The sequence below is a fragment of the Macaca nemestrina genome, chromosome 14 (assembly GCF_043159975.1).
Source record: "Macaca nemestrina isolate mMacNem1 chromosome 14, mMacNem.hap1, whole genome shotgun sequence".
NCBI classification, from domain to species: Eukaryota; Metazoa; Chordata; class Mammalia; order Primates; family Cercopithecidae; genus Macaca; species Macaca nemestrina.
This window is the reverse complement of record NC_092138.1, coordinates 38,220,221-38,235,998: the sequence shown is the minus strand read 5'-3', so window position 1 is coordinate 38,235,998 and position 15,778 is coordinate 38,220,221. Positions and strand designations below refer to the sequence as shown.

Sequence of the window (15,778 nt, the reverse complement as noted above, 5' to 3'; positions counted from 1 at the left end):
GTTAGTATTACCATAGTCAGCCCTAAATGAAGTTAAAATTTGCCTTAGAGAAATTATTTTCTGCCAAGTTTATGCACACATGAATTCTAAAATTGTTCTGTTATAATTGAAATATAAACAAAATGTAAATATTAACCTCATTTAGGTTTTAATCGTAATATTGAACACTGGTTACAAAATGTTCTGCACAGGTAAAAATGTAGAATTAAGAGTAATGTTCCATAAATACTCCTACTGATGCTTTTTTTCTAATGTGATAAAAATTATGCAACTTTGTGGATAGAAGAATTTTTATCATTTTCATGCTATAGGGAGAGGAAATGAAACAAAGGCAGGCTTGTGAACATTAGAGATATGCTTAATAGTCAAGAAAGATGGCTCCATCTATTTTAATTGAGAAAAGAATGAATTCTGTCTGGCTTTAAGCCAGTTTTAATATTAACAAGATTTATCTGGCTGATTGCCACTGACCCAGAGTGAACTGACTTGTGAAGAGTATCTTCAGTTCTGTTTGAGATGATCCAGGGTGTCCCCAATTTCCTAACCCTCTAGAAATTTAAGTCTGTCTTCATTCTGTTAAAGTAGTGTTCTATTATAGATTATTTTAAAACTGTTTGCCTATCTTTTCATTTCAGGTGTAAGTATATTAAATATATACTAGAAATAAATATGTATATCTCTAGTAGCACCAATACCTTTATTTAGTTACATAAGAGAATAACAAAATTTATACATCATTTTTTTAGAATTTCTGGAACGTATTATCAGCACATGTTAAAATGGCAGCACTGAGTTGCCATGCGTTCATTCATACCTAGGGCTTTAGAAGTACCAAGAGGCGTAAAATACTCATTTGAGTCATAGGAGTTTAAATTGAGGATGCAATTTGATAGAAAGCAACAGATCCATGAACAAAAATATGTAGCACAGGAGTTGCTATGATGGCAATAAGTTATAATGTAAATGTACTTTACTAGGATAAGAAGTTAAAATATATCAACAACCTTGAATATTTAACCAACTTTTAAAATGTTAAGCTTATAATAACTGTGTTGAAGCTTTTGAAATATTTAGGATATATGTGAAAATAGAATCATGCAAACCAGTATAATCAGAGCAGTAAGTATATACAGTAATATGAAATATATGTAAAATATGGAAAATAATATGCAAAATATGGAAACTTAGGTAGTGGAGATGTGCTATGTTGTTTTTTATTTTTTTCAAGTCAGGGAGTAACACTAGACTTCCTACTAGGTTTTGATATAATCTATTTCTGAATGCCTCCAATGAGGTTGACTCAAGTGTCCCTCTAAGCAGTTATTCTAGTGCCTAATTTCCCTTGAAGAATTTTTGTGTTGTCTAATCTTAATTTCTTCCTTTTTTAGCTTTAGACCATTACTCTTCATTTCAGCTTTCTGTTACTGTTTTAAAAATAGCTTCATAGAACTTACGAATTCCTCATAATTGCTTTTTTCCCTAAATGAAGAGTTTCCCTGAAGTCATTTTATGTGTGTAACTGCCCTGTAGACCCCGATCAGAAAGTCTTGTCTCTGCACTGCTGTTCAAATGCCAAGATCTCTGTCTTTGGATTATAAACTTGGGACTTTTTATGTTAGGAGAATATCATGGAAGATATTTGGAAGGGTTTGGTTTTGCTTTTTGGTTAGGTAGAAGAGTCCTTGGAGACTATCTTCTGACTCTTAAATTTACAAATAAAGAAACTTAAATGGAAAGATTATGCTTTTGGGTGAAGCCACACCTAATTTCTGACAAACTCAAGCATTCAATCCAGTTTAACTGACACTCAGAACTTGCCTATTATATTTAATATTAAATGAGTTCATTGAGTACTGCCTGAATCTATTTCTACATTACGTGAAAAATGCATTTTACATTACAGAGTCAAACAGAGTTGCCACATTTTGGCTTTAATATCTATATCACCACTGTACACATTTCTTTCGCATCCACCAACTTTAATTCTTCCACAGTTTTATTCCTTCCTCTGCCATGTAATCATCCTGAAAGAGACCGTGACCAAACCATCACTAGAAGCTTTCCTCTCTTGATGCTCTGAAGGAGTTTTGGCTTCGTGTTGATAGTCTCTTATCAGAACATGCTCTTGGAGATAATGGGCAATTTCCGCAGCTCCAGGAGCAGTTTATTTATAGTGTCACAGAGTTGAAGCCTCAACTATAAGGACGAATCACAACTGTTACTGTACATTCCCCTTAAAATGAACAAATGGAAGAACCCTCTTATAATATCTATTTATTAAATATTGTTTTTCTAAATCTGAAAGTAAGATATTTAGGATAAATTCAAATATGGCTTTGCTCAGTTGTTTTATATTCAACAAAGTAATAATATTGCTTTTCTCAGCAAGGTTTGTGAAGAAAACCATTGATTTTTTGGACTGCTTAACTAGGCAAAATGCTTATTTCCTTATGTTTATGCGTAGATATGATCAGCCAAATTGTCATGGATGATTTTGATGGTGTTCTGTGTGCCAAACTTTAGAATTCTCAGTTACTGGTCTCTGTTTTCGTTTTTGTTTTAAATTTCTACTTCGTTTGCTGCCGTTTAGATGTCTGGAGGGATGTAATGGAGAAAAGTGTAATTGTTAGCTATGAAGCTTTCTTTGTGTTGGAATCAGCTGAACCTGCCTCTTAAGTGAGACCCTAAACTCTTAAGTATTCACAAGGCACAGTAAGAGAGTGAACAATAGAAATAGAATTAGTAGGAAAGCGTTAAAAGAGAAGTTTTTCTAATGACAACAAAGCATAACTTGTTCAACTCTGGTGATAAACACCAAATGGGCTTATTGCTCAAGGTAAAAATTGATAAATGGAATATGCTATGGAAGCTCCTGAGCAGGAGTACTTTGCCCATACCTGTGGGCACTCAGTGGAAGCCATGTGAGAGCTTGGTGCTTTTATGTGTTAGCCTGTGGAAACGATTTCACTTCTGAAATGCTTCAGGAGTGTTTAAGTATAATGGACTTTGTACTGCCTGCCTGGTCTGTACCCTGTAGAGCTCTCTCAGCCCATTCAGCTTAAACTCCATTTTATCTAGCTCTTTATCCATTAATTTTCTCCTGACCTTGGGCATAAAATATATGTGCTTTTTATGCCATGGTGCTTTGTGCAGACAAAGAGGAATAGCATTACCAATCCATCACCATTATGAATGATACAGCTTAAAACAAACACAGGTCAGAGACAGATATTTTAAGAGCAGATTTGTATTGATTCCATCACAACATTGAGCTAAAAGGAAAAGAACTCTGAGACTGTAAATGATGAAGTAAGTTTTGACAAATAGCCACAACCATGCAAGCTGACTTAAGAATGTGCCTAACGGGCAGTCATTGGTTTTAAAAAAAAATGTATTTGTTATTATTAAAATGTACCTCTCTTAAGTGTCTTTATTACCATACTTTACACACCACATTTTAATGTGATAGTGTTTTCCTTTTCTTGTTGTCACTCATTGACTCTTGAAAGCTTTTTTGTTAAAAGAAAAGGGAAGCTTATTAAATTCCTTAATTTTTATTAAACTGTTGCTTTTGAAATATTTAAACTAACCTTTAACAGTAGGTGGTGGCTTATTTGTTTTGCAATTTAGTTTTGAGCACATCTTGTTAGGATTTTGAAAGTATTTGTATTGTGGCAAATAGTATGTTACTGAAGCCCAGTAAATTATGATTAGTGTATTTATTATGACCATTACTGTTAATAATCTCAATTTACATATCAAAATCTCACTATTTAATATAATAAAGTCACATATACTACCAAATTATGTGGTCTCAACCAATTTTTCAGTGGTTGAAATTCTAATGGACTCCATCTCTGCTATAGGAACAGTCATTCTGGCTGTTATAAGAGGATGCACAGTATGATGTTGATATCTGCTTATGCGATGGTGATTGTACTTTCACTACAACTTCATTAGGGAAACTGTGGTTTTTCTAACAGTTCACTGAATTATGTACCCACATGTTTTTATATCTGAAATAACAGCAGATAGCTGCACCATAGATGCAGGCATAATATGTGTATATATATATGTGTGTGTGTGTGTGTGTGTATATATATATATATATTTTTTTTTTTGAGATGGAGTCTTGCTCACTCTCTCCCAAGCTGGAGTCCAGTGGTATGATCTTGGCTCACTGCAAGCTCCGCCTCCTGGGTTCACGCCATTCTCCTGCCTCAGCCACCTGAGTAGCTGGGACTACAGGCGCCTGCCACTACACCCAGCTAATATTTTTGGTATTTTTAGTAGAGATAGGGTTTCACCATGGTCTTGATTTCCTGTCCTTGTGATCTGCCCACCTCGGCCTCCCAAAGTGCTGGGATTACAGGCATGAGCCACCGCGCCTGGCCCATGATGTGTATTTTTGAACATTTTGAAAGGACAAAAGGAGAAAACTATTTTTCTGAGAGATAGAAAAGTACAAAATGTAAAGTTTATTTTCCCAACACTGAAATATTACCTTTAGAATATTTTATAATGAAAACAATTGAACTATTGTTGCTTAAAAATTGACAGTATTGACAACATATTTTTGAAAATTGCACCTAGTATTTCTATCTACTACTGTCAGGATTATGGTGGCAAGAATGTGTGCAGCAGACTTCCTTTGTGTGTGTTTGTGACTGTTTTTGTGTGTATGCATTTGAGACAAGGTCTCATTTTGTCACCTGGTCTGGAGTATGGTGGTACTATCTTGGCTCACTGAAGCCTCTACCTCCTGAGATCAGGTGATCCAACCACCTGAGCCTCCCAAGTACACCCAGCTAATTTTATTTGTTTTTTTTTTTTGTAGAGATGAGGTCTCATTATGTTCCCCAGACTGGTCTCAAACTCCTGAGCTCAAGCAGTCCTCATGCCTTGGCCTCCCAAAGTGCTAGGATTACAGGCATGAGCCACCACACCTGGCCATTTACGTGTTTAATATGACTTAAAGTGTGCAGTTACATTTGCATCTAGTACACATTTTTCAGAGCAATACTGAGTATGATTCTGTATTGATAATTATCCTCTGGACTTCTGGTTATGTTTTCGTAATCACAGTCTGTCCTCTATGTTCAGCATGGGATTGTTACTAAAGGTGCTAATCAGTGACTTGCTTTCTAGACTTTTCCTGTTGTTGTTGTTGTTGTTGTTGTTGTTGTTTTAAAAAAAAAAAACTATATTAATGGGTAAGATCAGTAATGGACTGAATAGGTGAGATCAGTAATGGACTGCAAGTCAGAAAAGTTTACTTCTTGTACTGGATTTGTTATTAGCTGGAGACAAGATCCTCACAGATAAAATTCACGATTGACCCAAATCATTTCCTCCTTCCTTCCTTTCTTTTCTTTCTCTCTCCACATACTTTCTCCTCTTTTTCCTATATATAAACTAACTATCACCCTGGATCAAGCTGTGAATTAAACAATAATGTAGGAAAAGGGCCTAGTACAGTATTTGAAATATAACAGCTGCTCAGTAAAGGGTGGCCACTACTTCTTCCATTTTCTCTTTTCCCAACCTGTCTACATACCTTCCAGCCACAACCCTCATGCTTGGTTAGCTGTTACTTACAAAGCACAGGGTCAAGTGCACTATGAATCATTTGCAGAACATGACTTCAAAATGTTCATATTTTAGTTGACAAAAAACTCGCCACTTATATACACATCAACTCTTTAAGGCTAATTTATTGTAATGTTAGTTAAGTGGACAGTTGTATTGTGGGCCAAAAAATTAATAATCATAAACTGTTTTGTTTAATATTGGTAAGTTACATTTTGTTTGCAGGCTTAAATTTTGTTTACAGGATTTAGTGTTGACAAAGACAACTTTGTTAGTTGTTCTTGTTTTACTCTCGTTCATTTAAAAAGTAAGGTACACTACAAAGTCTTTTAAATCTTCAATATTGTCAATATTGTTTCTTATTAATAAGCAAAATGTTTCTTCTGTGTTGGTACTATTAACATTTATCTTTCAAACACTGATGAAGAAAAGATATAAAATTAAAAATCTAAATATAATTTAAATAAAATCTGTCTCGTAATTAACATTTATTTTCTGTTTTTTTCTAGATTGAAAATAATGAATATTTTATAGAATAAACCAAGAAAATATTTGGGTTAAAATTCTTTAAGATAATACACACTAGTAACAGATACAATTTAAGTATATAGCAGGCTTGATTTTAGCGTGAGATGACAAGTGTCTAAGCTCAAGTCATGGGATGTCACAAAAGTGAGATGTCTGTAACTTTTGTTAAAATATGAATATTGTCTATAGCACTATAGTTGAAGCGCCAAGATCAATTAAGTACTTTAGAGACTGAGAAGTTAGGAAATGAGTTACTTTTTCTGAGGCACTTTTAAAATTCCTGATATATGGCACACAGGAGGGTATTCTAAATCTTTGGATAGAGACAAATGAGCCTTCTGTTCTATTCGTTTTCTTTCCACGATGTGAACATTTAACACTATGCTGGGAGCTCCGCTCTCCAGTTGGGCTTCAACCTCACAGAGTTGCTTCTCTAATCCAGGGATATCTGATGTGATTTGGCTTTATGTCCCCACCCAAATATCATGTCAAATTGTAATCCCCAAAGTTGGAGGAGGGGCCTAGTGGGAGGTGATTGGATCTTGGGGGTGGATTTCCCTCTTGCTATTCTCGTGATAGTGAGTGGGTTCTCATGAGATCCAGTTGTATAAAAGTGTGTAGTACCTTCTCCTGTGCCCTCTTCCTCCTCCTTTGGCTGTGTAAGACCTGCCTGCTTCCCCTTCTGCCATTATTGTAAGTTTCCTGAGGCCTCTCTAGCCATGCCTCCTGTACAGCCTGTGGAACTGTCAGTTAAACCTCTTTACTTTATAAATTACCTAGTCTCAGGTAGTTCTTTAGAGCAATGTGAGAACAGACTAATACAATATCTCTTGCAAGAATAACGATGCAGACACGAGGATGGTATTTTATTACAGAGGTACCTGGTTAGACCATTGTTAAGCTATGGTTTTATAATTTGTTAAAAATATAACAAAAAGCAAAAAAGCAAGATAAGAAAAAAGGGAGAACAAAAGTATTACTGATTTTGTTATCTCAAATTGCACGTGAGCATATTTGTTATCTGAAATTGTGTGCGAGAAGCCCTCTGGGCTTCTACATGATATATTATTGTAAATATGCACTAGTCAAATGTCCAAAGTTTGACGATGTCAGCTTGCTGAAAAATATTATAAAATTTCCAGACTTATCTTTTAGAAATCATTTTGTGTAATGCATTTCTGTCATACTTTATTTATTCTTTAATTATGTCTAATAGTCATCCTATTAGAGAAAATGATTTAGTCTCATAACAGGCCTAATTTTTTTTTCTAAATCTTAATTTTATGAATAATATTGACCTATGTGCCTTTTATCATTTGTATTTGTATTTTTATCTATTTTTGCTTATTTTTATAAAACAGTAAGGGGGAAATGTAATAAAAGTTTCAAGTAATTACACATAGAATGTTGTGCAAAAAAGAGTGAGTCTGCAGAATATGTTACAGTTAGTATTTGTATTTGGATGTAAGGAAGCCCTTATGAATGGTGCAGAAAAGCTGTGTGACAGTTGGTATTATTATAATGGAGAAATGTCTCGCACAAGTGAGGTAGTGTGTAGGAGCAAGGATCTCTCCTGTGTGTATTCACCGGATTTTGTTTCCTCAGGAAGGACAACACAGTGTAGCATTTATTATCAAAACTCATTTGCTTGGAGATAGACCTCCTTTAGTTCTTGAGACTCAACCATGTAAAGATATAAGTAGGGAGAAAATTAGCAGTGCAAGGAGGGAAGGGAGGATAAAATAAAGGAAGAGCAGAGTGTACATCATTTCTTACTTTTTCTTTTTCCTGAAAAGCATAGTAGATGGAATCTTTTTTTTTTTTTTTTTTTTTTTTTGAGTTGGCTGGAGTGCAGTGGTGCAATCTCTGCTCACAGCAACCTCCGACTCCCTACTCCCTGGTTCAATCTATTCTCCTCCCTCAGCCTCCTGAGTAGCTGAGATTACAGGCATGTGCCACCACGCCCAGCTAATTTTTGTATTTTTAGTAGAGACAGGGTTTCACCATGTTGGCCAGGATGGTCTCCATCTCCTGACCTGTGATCCGCCCACCTCGGCCTCCCAAAGTGCTGGGATTACAGGTATGAATCCCTGTGCTTGGCCATAATCTATTTTATTTTTTTAAATAAAACATCATGATAAAATTAGAAAATATCTGCTCTGTATTTTTCAGTTTCCCAAATCTGGAACTTTCATTATATATAATAAAATATCCACATATTCTGTTTTATTAGTTTTCATCATGAATTTATAATTGAAATGGAAATTTTACAAGTTTCTAATTAGTAGGATTTTTTCCAATTTATATCTTCCTTAAAATAGTAAACAAACTTTCTTTGATAGAGGTGATTCTTAAGTCCTTTCTTTTAGGGATGTTTTTAAGCAGTGGAAGTTTTAAAGTCTCTTTTCTTAAGAATCTTATATGACTGCTCAGTTTAGATAAATGAAAAGGAATCGATAAGCCAAATTGCAAGGTGTGATTCTTTTTAATAAATTTTCTTCCTTTGAAAATAAATCACTACCAGATGGAGGGGACTGTAGACATCCCAATTGTTGAGGGGAACGGAGATGTGTGATAATTGGAAGGTCCAATTTTTTTCTCCAGTTTTTATGGAAGATGTTCCTCCTTTAAAGAGAAACAGCTTTTCTGAGGGAGAGGTTAGTAAAGGTCTTGCCCTCTCTGCCTGTCTGTAGCAGAGGACTATAGGCATTTTCATTTTAACATAAGTTCCTGCATTCACAATTTCAAGCAGGTTGGTGGATGATTGCCTGCCTGATACGATTTGGGTAACATTGGATAGGGTGGGCTTCCTTCTGCAAAATATTGGTCTTGCTTTCAGTAACTTCACTAGCATAATCTTTTCCTCTGGAAGTTTTAAGGCTGGAAGAGATAGCAGTTCTTGGGGTGTGAGGAGTTGTACCCTTGTTAAAGGGTACCTGAAGAAGAGTTTCACCTACATGGGTTAAAATGAACTCCCTAGGCTGAAGAAGGATGCGTTAGTTTGGGAGAGGAAGCCTCTGGAGGTAGGAAGGAAAGTTTTTGGGAGAGAGTAAAACATTGCCAACAAACATGATTTTGTTTAAAGTCAGATGTGTTTTTGAACATAAACTTGGGAAGCATATTTCTATATAAAAAAATGATGTTAGTGTTTGTATTGCTGCATATGTAGCATTTGATTTGTGCTAATGACACACAAAAGCTCATAGGGGAGCAACTGAGTATTACCATATTTACTTTAGGCAGTACCTAGAATTTAGAAGACCAACATTTATAGACATTTTCTAAAATATTGATATTTATTAATTCTATAGAAAATAGAGACTGTCATGCCTTTAAAAGAAAACACTTGCAGAAAACTCAGGTTTATATTGGAGGTTTTTATTTGGCTTTTGATTCAAAAATCATTAGAATTTGTTGTAGTAACCAGATTAAAAAGTATCTAGGCTATCTAATACTGATATAGAAAATTAAATCTACCAGACACAGATAGCCCTGACCTTTCTCTCCTGCTGAAGCTGAGAATGAGTCTGGTGTGTTCTCTTATTTGTGTTTTACCGAAGGTTACTAATCAGCCTTTCAAAACCGCTTGGCTCAAAATCCATTTAGCCCAGATGTCTCTAGCAGCTTAATTACCAATTTCTTTATAGGTGATTTAGGAGTGATAGGAATGAAAGGTTCCAGGGAGATGATGGCTAAGTCTTTGCTATTGACAGGTAATGTGTAAGTTGCTGTCACATTGCCTTGAAATCACGGTTAGTAGAGAGGGAGGGAGGAATCTGCCTCAGAATTCATGAAATTCTTGGTCCTGGTTTAATGTCTTTGAGATTTGAAGACCCAAAGAATAACTCCCTAAGGTTTTGATAAATGGTATTAATTGTAACTTAGCATCTCTGCAGTGTATAGAACACATGTATTTAAAAGATTTTGCTGACTAAACAAAAATCTATTGGATTTGTAAATTATTATTAATGATTAATTTGCAGTATTTAGAATATAGCATGCTTCTCTTTCCATTATAATGGATTGCTTATAACTGTCAGCCTCTGATACATACTAGGAGAAACCATTAAAAATGGTTGACAGCCTGTGTTGTTAAAATTCCATGAAAATAAGGTCTCATTTCTAAATATATATTCGTAGTGATGACTTTAATATTTTAGTCTTCAAATAGGATTAATTCATTCATTCATTAAAAAATGTCACAGTATACAAGAATAAATTGTGTGCTTTGGAATCTGAAGACTTATCCTTTGATCCTGGTTGTATTAATAAATGTATAGAACCTAGCTTAGTCATTATATGTTATTTGTAAAAGAGAGAAAGAAGATTAAAAATATCTGTAATTACTTCCAGCCTAAAGGTTATATGATTCATTCATTCATTGATCAGGCATTTAAAAATACCTACTGAGTACCAAAAAATACTGAATTTACTGAGCTCAAACAGCACACAGTGTAGAAGAGGAGATTACACAGAAATACAACTAAATTCATTTATTCATAAAATATTGAGCAAGCACTGTGGAACTGATGCCTAGCAGAATGCTGGAAATACCATGATGACTGTGCCACTCCATTCCTCAAAGAACTCAGGTCAGCGAGAGGCAGTGCTTTCCCAGATCACTGCGATGTGATATTCTTAGTGAAGAAGGACATGTGCCCATGGTAGTATGGAAGTAGGTGAGTAGGACACCTTACGACACCTTACTCATCTGGAATTGGAGATGAGGAGGGGGTCAGAGAAGATTATTTTGGAGAAAGTTACTCCTGAGCTATGCCTTAAATAACATTTATCTGAGAGGAGGAGACAGGATTACAGGCAAGTTATGATATTTGAGGCAGAAGCAATAGAATGAATGAAAAATACGAGCAGCCTTGAAGCCTGGAAAAGGCAGGTACCACTAAATTCATCGTGGAACCCATCTGCATTGTTTGTGTTTTTTTGCATTTCTGGTAGTTTTTCATTGCAATCAATGTGAAACATTGTTTATAAAGTACTGATAAAATACTGTGTCATTTGGAAAGGGAGAAAATTACTTACAAATAAGGTAAAGAGGAGGGATTCATCGGAGAGGGGAGCATTCAAGAGGGGTGGTTTTACGGAGTTTACGTGAGGAGAGATGTAAGAAACATACCTTGCAAAGGGTATTTCAGGTGATAAGAAAACCCCAAATCAGGAATGAAGTTTTTACTGGGAGCGGCAACCAGAACTGATGACCACATCTACCCAAGGCAGTGTCCAGGCTGGAGACGTTTTGAGAGCTACAACATTTGGCCACTGGTATACCTTGTCTAGAGTTTTTAACAGGAACGGGCTGGAACTACGTTTAGAATCACTTTTTATCTTCAAATGTGTAGTTTCTGGGTAACTCACAATGGATATGAATTTGATTCCTTTTTTATTTGGTGAATAATCCTGAGTGTCTCACATATTTCAGTCTCAGTGCTAGGCACTGAGGATCAAATATAAATTGAATAGTCCTGCCCTCCAGAAGCTTCAGTTAGTGAGAGCTACTGGTGAGCTACTCAGATCTGTTCCTTCAACTCTTGCCCTACTCAGAGGTGAAGTTATGGCTGTCATGAACATGCCATCAGGGCCAACCTCGGTCTTTCACTAAGCTGTTTCATACTGAGGATATTATCAAAATAGGAGGGTTTAATGATCAGATTTTGATATGCTGTTAGGCTTACAGTTCAAACAGCCAAATAAGAGATATAACTCCCAAGTATCCTAGTCTCTCTGTTTCTTGGGAACATGAGTGAAGAAAACAGAGAGGCTCAGCTATTCGTACAGATTTTGAAACAGCAATTTTTTGGCTGGCTGGCTTTTTGAAGTAGAAATACACCTAACCCTAGAGCAAACAGTTCTCCTGCATACACCCCTCTTCATATGTTTGTAACAGTAGCTTAAAAAACTACCCCTGCCAAAGAGAATGCATTGGTCTATAAATGAAACTTGCCATATATATATATATACACACACACACACACACACACACATACACATTTTACATTCAGTGTATATCTTTTCAGTGGAAGTATTTTCAGTTTCTCTTCCACTGGTGATTTTGTTCTATACCAGCTTACCTGGGAGCCCTAGTGTATAACCTTCACGTATTTGATCTATAATACTTCAAAACCAGTCCTAAGGTACCTGAAATCTCATAAAATTTGTCTGCTTGTTTTCTCTCTATATACAAAAAGCATTTGAACTGCGACTTTCTATTTCTATAATATACCATGGTTCCAAAAGGGTATTAATAGCTATTAATGCTATTAATAATAAAACTTTGATGAGTAACCTACCCCAGTTATTTATGATAAGCATCTCATAAACCATGCAGAACAATTAGCCAGAAAGATGAAATATTTTAGGATGTGTTTAGCAGTTTAAATTTATAATTAATGGAAGAAACTGAATTGTTTGTTGTATTTTCTTCTTTTTTTCTTCCTCTTGATGACCATTCTAGATGTGCTCTTTTTTCTAGAATGTTTATGTCAAGTATGGTATTTCCAGTATTTAAAAGCCAAATGTACCTATGGTGGCAACATAGATTTAAAATGTGAAGTATCAAGGGGAGAAAATATGGGAGGCAAGTGTTTCCTGAAACACTAGTCGTGCATAGGAATTACATTTCAAATTCAAGTCTAATGCAATGTGCGGCACTTAGTATTTGATAACAAATGAATGTTATCCTTTCTGTGGGTAGTGAATTAATAGTTTATTTCTTAAGCAACCAAATATGGTTCTCACATGAAAATAGTGGTATAGGAAATTACTATTCTAGGGAAAAAAAGGTCAAATTTAAAATAGCAATTGATTACATATCAAACTTCATTGTGCGAAGAGTTGTCATATCTGGCAGTGTAAGCTCTTAAGTTCCCCAGCCCAACCCTTCCCACACTTCCTCCCTATTCCTGTGACCGTGATTTCTTATACTCAGAACCACTGCGGTTAGCTCAAAACTCCATGAGTGGGGAGCAGATTACATGGCCACATTTTTGTTTCTCCCCGTCATTGAGTTTTTAATTCTAATTTTGTGAGTAGCTTCATAATTACATTTGAGGACATTTTTCAGTGAAGGAGCTTTTGTATTTCTAGAGGCAAATTTTGCGGAGGATTTTTATCCAGCCAGTGGCTACATTTTGCTAATCTCATGATTTCTTTCCATTTTAACACTTACAATGTGGCTAGCATAGATGAATATTTATTTTGCTTAGATTATTTAGGCCCTTTAAAAAAACTTTCTTAGACTCTTCCCCCGCATAAGCAAATGCACACCAACCACCATACCTACATATGCATTTGGATAAACAAAAATTTCCGGAGATTCTTGTCCAATCAAGATCAATGTAACGTGACTTGATCGTGAATGTCAACTTTTTATTTTTTTGAGAGAGAGTCTGGTTCTGTTGCCCAGGCTGTAGTGCAGTGGCACGATCTCGGCTCATTGCAACTTCTGCCTCCTGAGTTCAAGCAATACTCCTGCTTCAGCCCCTGAGTAGTGGGATTAGAGGCATGCGCTACCACATCTGGCTAATTTTTTTGTATTTTTAGTAGAGATGGAGTTTCACCATGTTGACCAGGCTGGTCTCAAACTCAGACTCCTCAGGTGATCTGCCCACCTCCAGCTTGCCAAAGTGCTGGGATTACATACGTAAGCTACCGTGCCCGGCCTGAATGTCAACTATTATTTTGAAAAGATTATTGAAACACTCCTGATTGTGTTTGTGTGTGTGTGTGTGTGTGTGTTTGTGTGCGCGTGCGCTGATTGTGTGTGTGCGAGGCACATCACTTGAGGTCAGGAGTTCAAGACTGGCCTGTCTAACATGGTGAAACCCGATCTTTACTAAAAATACAAAAACTTAGTTGGGTGTGATGGCACATGCCTGTAGTCCCAGCTACTCTGGAGGCTGAGGCACAAGAATCACTTGAACCCAGAGGGTAGAGGTTGCAATGAGCCAAGATTGTGCCACTGCATTCCAGCCTGGTGACGGAGGTCAAGGCGGGTGGATAACAAGGTCAGGACTTCAAGACCAGCCTGGCCAATATGGTGAAACCCCATCTCTACTAAAAATACAAAATTAACCAGGTGTGGTGGTGCGCGTCTGTAGTCCCAGCTACTTGGGAGGCTGAGGCAGGAGAATTGCTTGAACCCGTGAGCAGAGGTTGCAGTGAGCTGAGATCGCACCACTACACTCCAGCCTGGGTGACAGTGCAAGAATCGTCTCAAAAAAAAAAAAGAAAGAAAAAGAAAATTCTACATCAAAACTTAGTAAGTGGGAGACAGTCTGTATATGCATATGTGTGTATATATGTATAGATATTTATTGACATATAATTGATATGTGATCAACTGCACATATCTAAAACCATAGTCTGATAGTTTTGACATATGCATAGACCTGCGAAACCTCACCACACTTGTAATTCCTCCCTCTTGGCCGTCTCTTCTGTAGCCTCACCAATATACTTCACAGGCAAACAGTCATCACCCTGTCACTATACATTAATTTTTATTGTAGAATTTTATATAAATGGTATCCTGCAATGTGTATACTCTTGTGCCAAGCTGACACTCAGACTAATTATTTCTATATTCACTCATGTTGTTTAACATATCAGTAGTTTATTATTTATTGCCAAATGGTATTCCATTACATGGATAGATCAGTTTATTTATCTACTCATCTGCCTTTTCAACAACTGGCGCTAGAAAAAGTGGGTGCCCATATGCAAAAGACACTAAGTTTGACTCATACTTTGCACCAGATATAAAAATTAACTCACGGATCTAAATGTAAATCATAATACCATAAAACCTCTGCAAAATAAAAAAAAAAAAAAGAGGAAAGAAAATATTTGCAAATTGGATTAGGAAATATTTTTCAGCTACAACACCAAAACTATGAATCCTAATGATGACCTACATTGCATTAAAATTTTCTCCTCAAAACATATTATTGGCCAGGCACAGTGGCTCTGGCCTGTAATCCTAGCACTTTAGGAGGCTGAGGCAGGTGGATCACTTGAGCTCAGGAGTTCGAAACCAGCCTGGGCAACATGGTGAAACCCCGTCTCTACAAAAAATATAAAAAATTAGCCAGGCATGGCGGCACATGCCTGTAGTCCCACCTACTTGGGAGACTGAGGTGGGAAGATCACTCGAACCTGAGAGGTCAAGGTTGCGAGGAGCTGAGATTGCACCATTGCACTCCAGTCTGCATGACAAAATGAGACCTTGTCTCAAAAAAATAAAAATAAATTATTATGAGAATGAAAAATCAAGCCATGAACTGAGAAGTTTTCAAAAAATACTTAATTTTTAATCTTACAGAGAAAGGTGACAAACAATGTAAGTAATATTGTCATATGTGTTTTATAGAATATAGATTTAGCTTAAAGTTTTATGAAGCTAAGTACACTGAAGAATGAGAATTGAGAGCCCAGATAATGAGTCTTCAGTACTTTTACAACAGAACTATTTTATTAACCTTATTGCTTATTGATGCCTATAGGAAATTCTGTTAAAATGGGAAAATCAGAATCTGTCACTGTCACCATTTGGGGTACATACCTTCATCTTCAATCTCCTCTTGCTTCAAATGTATCAGTTACATTTGTTTCCATTTAACAGCATTTCCAATTGATATTCGGTTAT

The 15,778-nt window shown here is 36.1% G+C and overlaps 1 protein-coding gene across 47 annotated transcripts in view; it reads left to right on the top strand.

Annotated features, from left to right (window-relative positions):
• LOC105489121 (protein tyrosine phosphatase receptor type D) overlaps nt 1-15,778 on the top strand; it is a 2,338,800-nt gene that overhangs the window by 2,075,652 nt on the left and 247,370 nt on the right. Inside the window, exon 1 of one of the 47 annotated variants that reach the window (XM_071078801.1) lies at nt 11,216-11,220. The exons of the other annotated variants lie outside the window; for them this stretch is intronic. The gene's annotated coding sequence lies outside the window, so the exon portion shown is untranslated. Of the gene's footprint in view, nt 1-11,215; nt 11,221-15,778 lie in introns of those variants that run through there. 47 annotated transcript variants of the gene reach the window in all.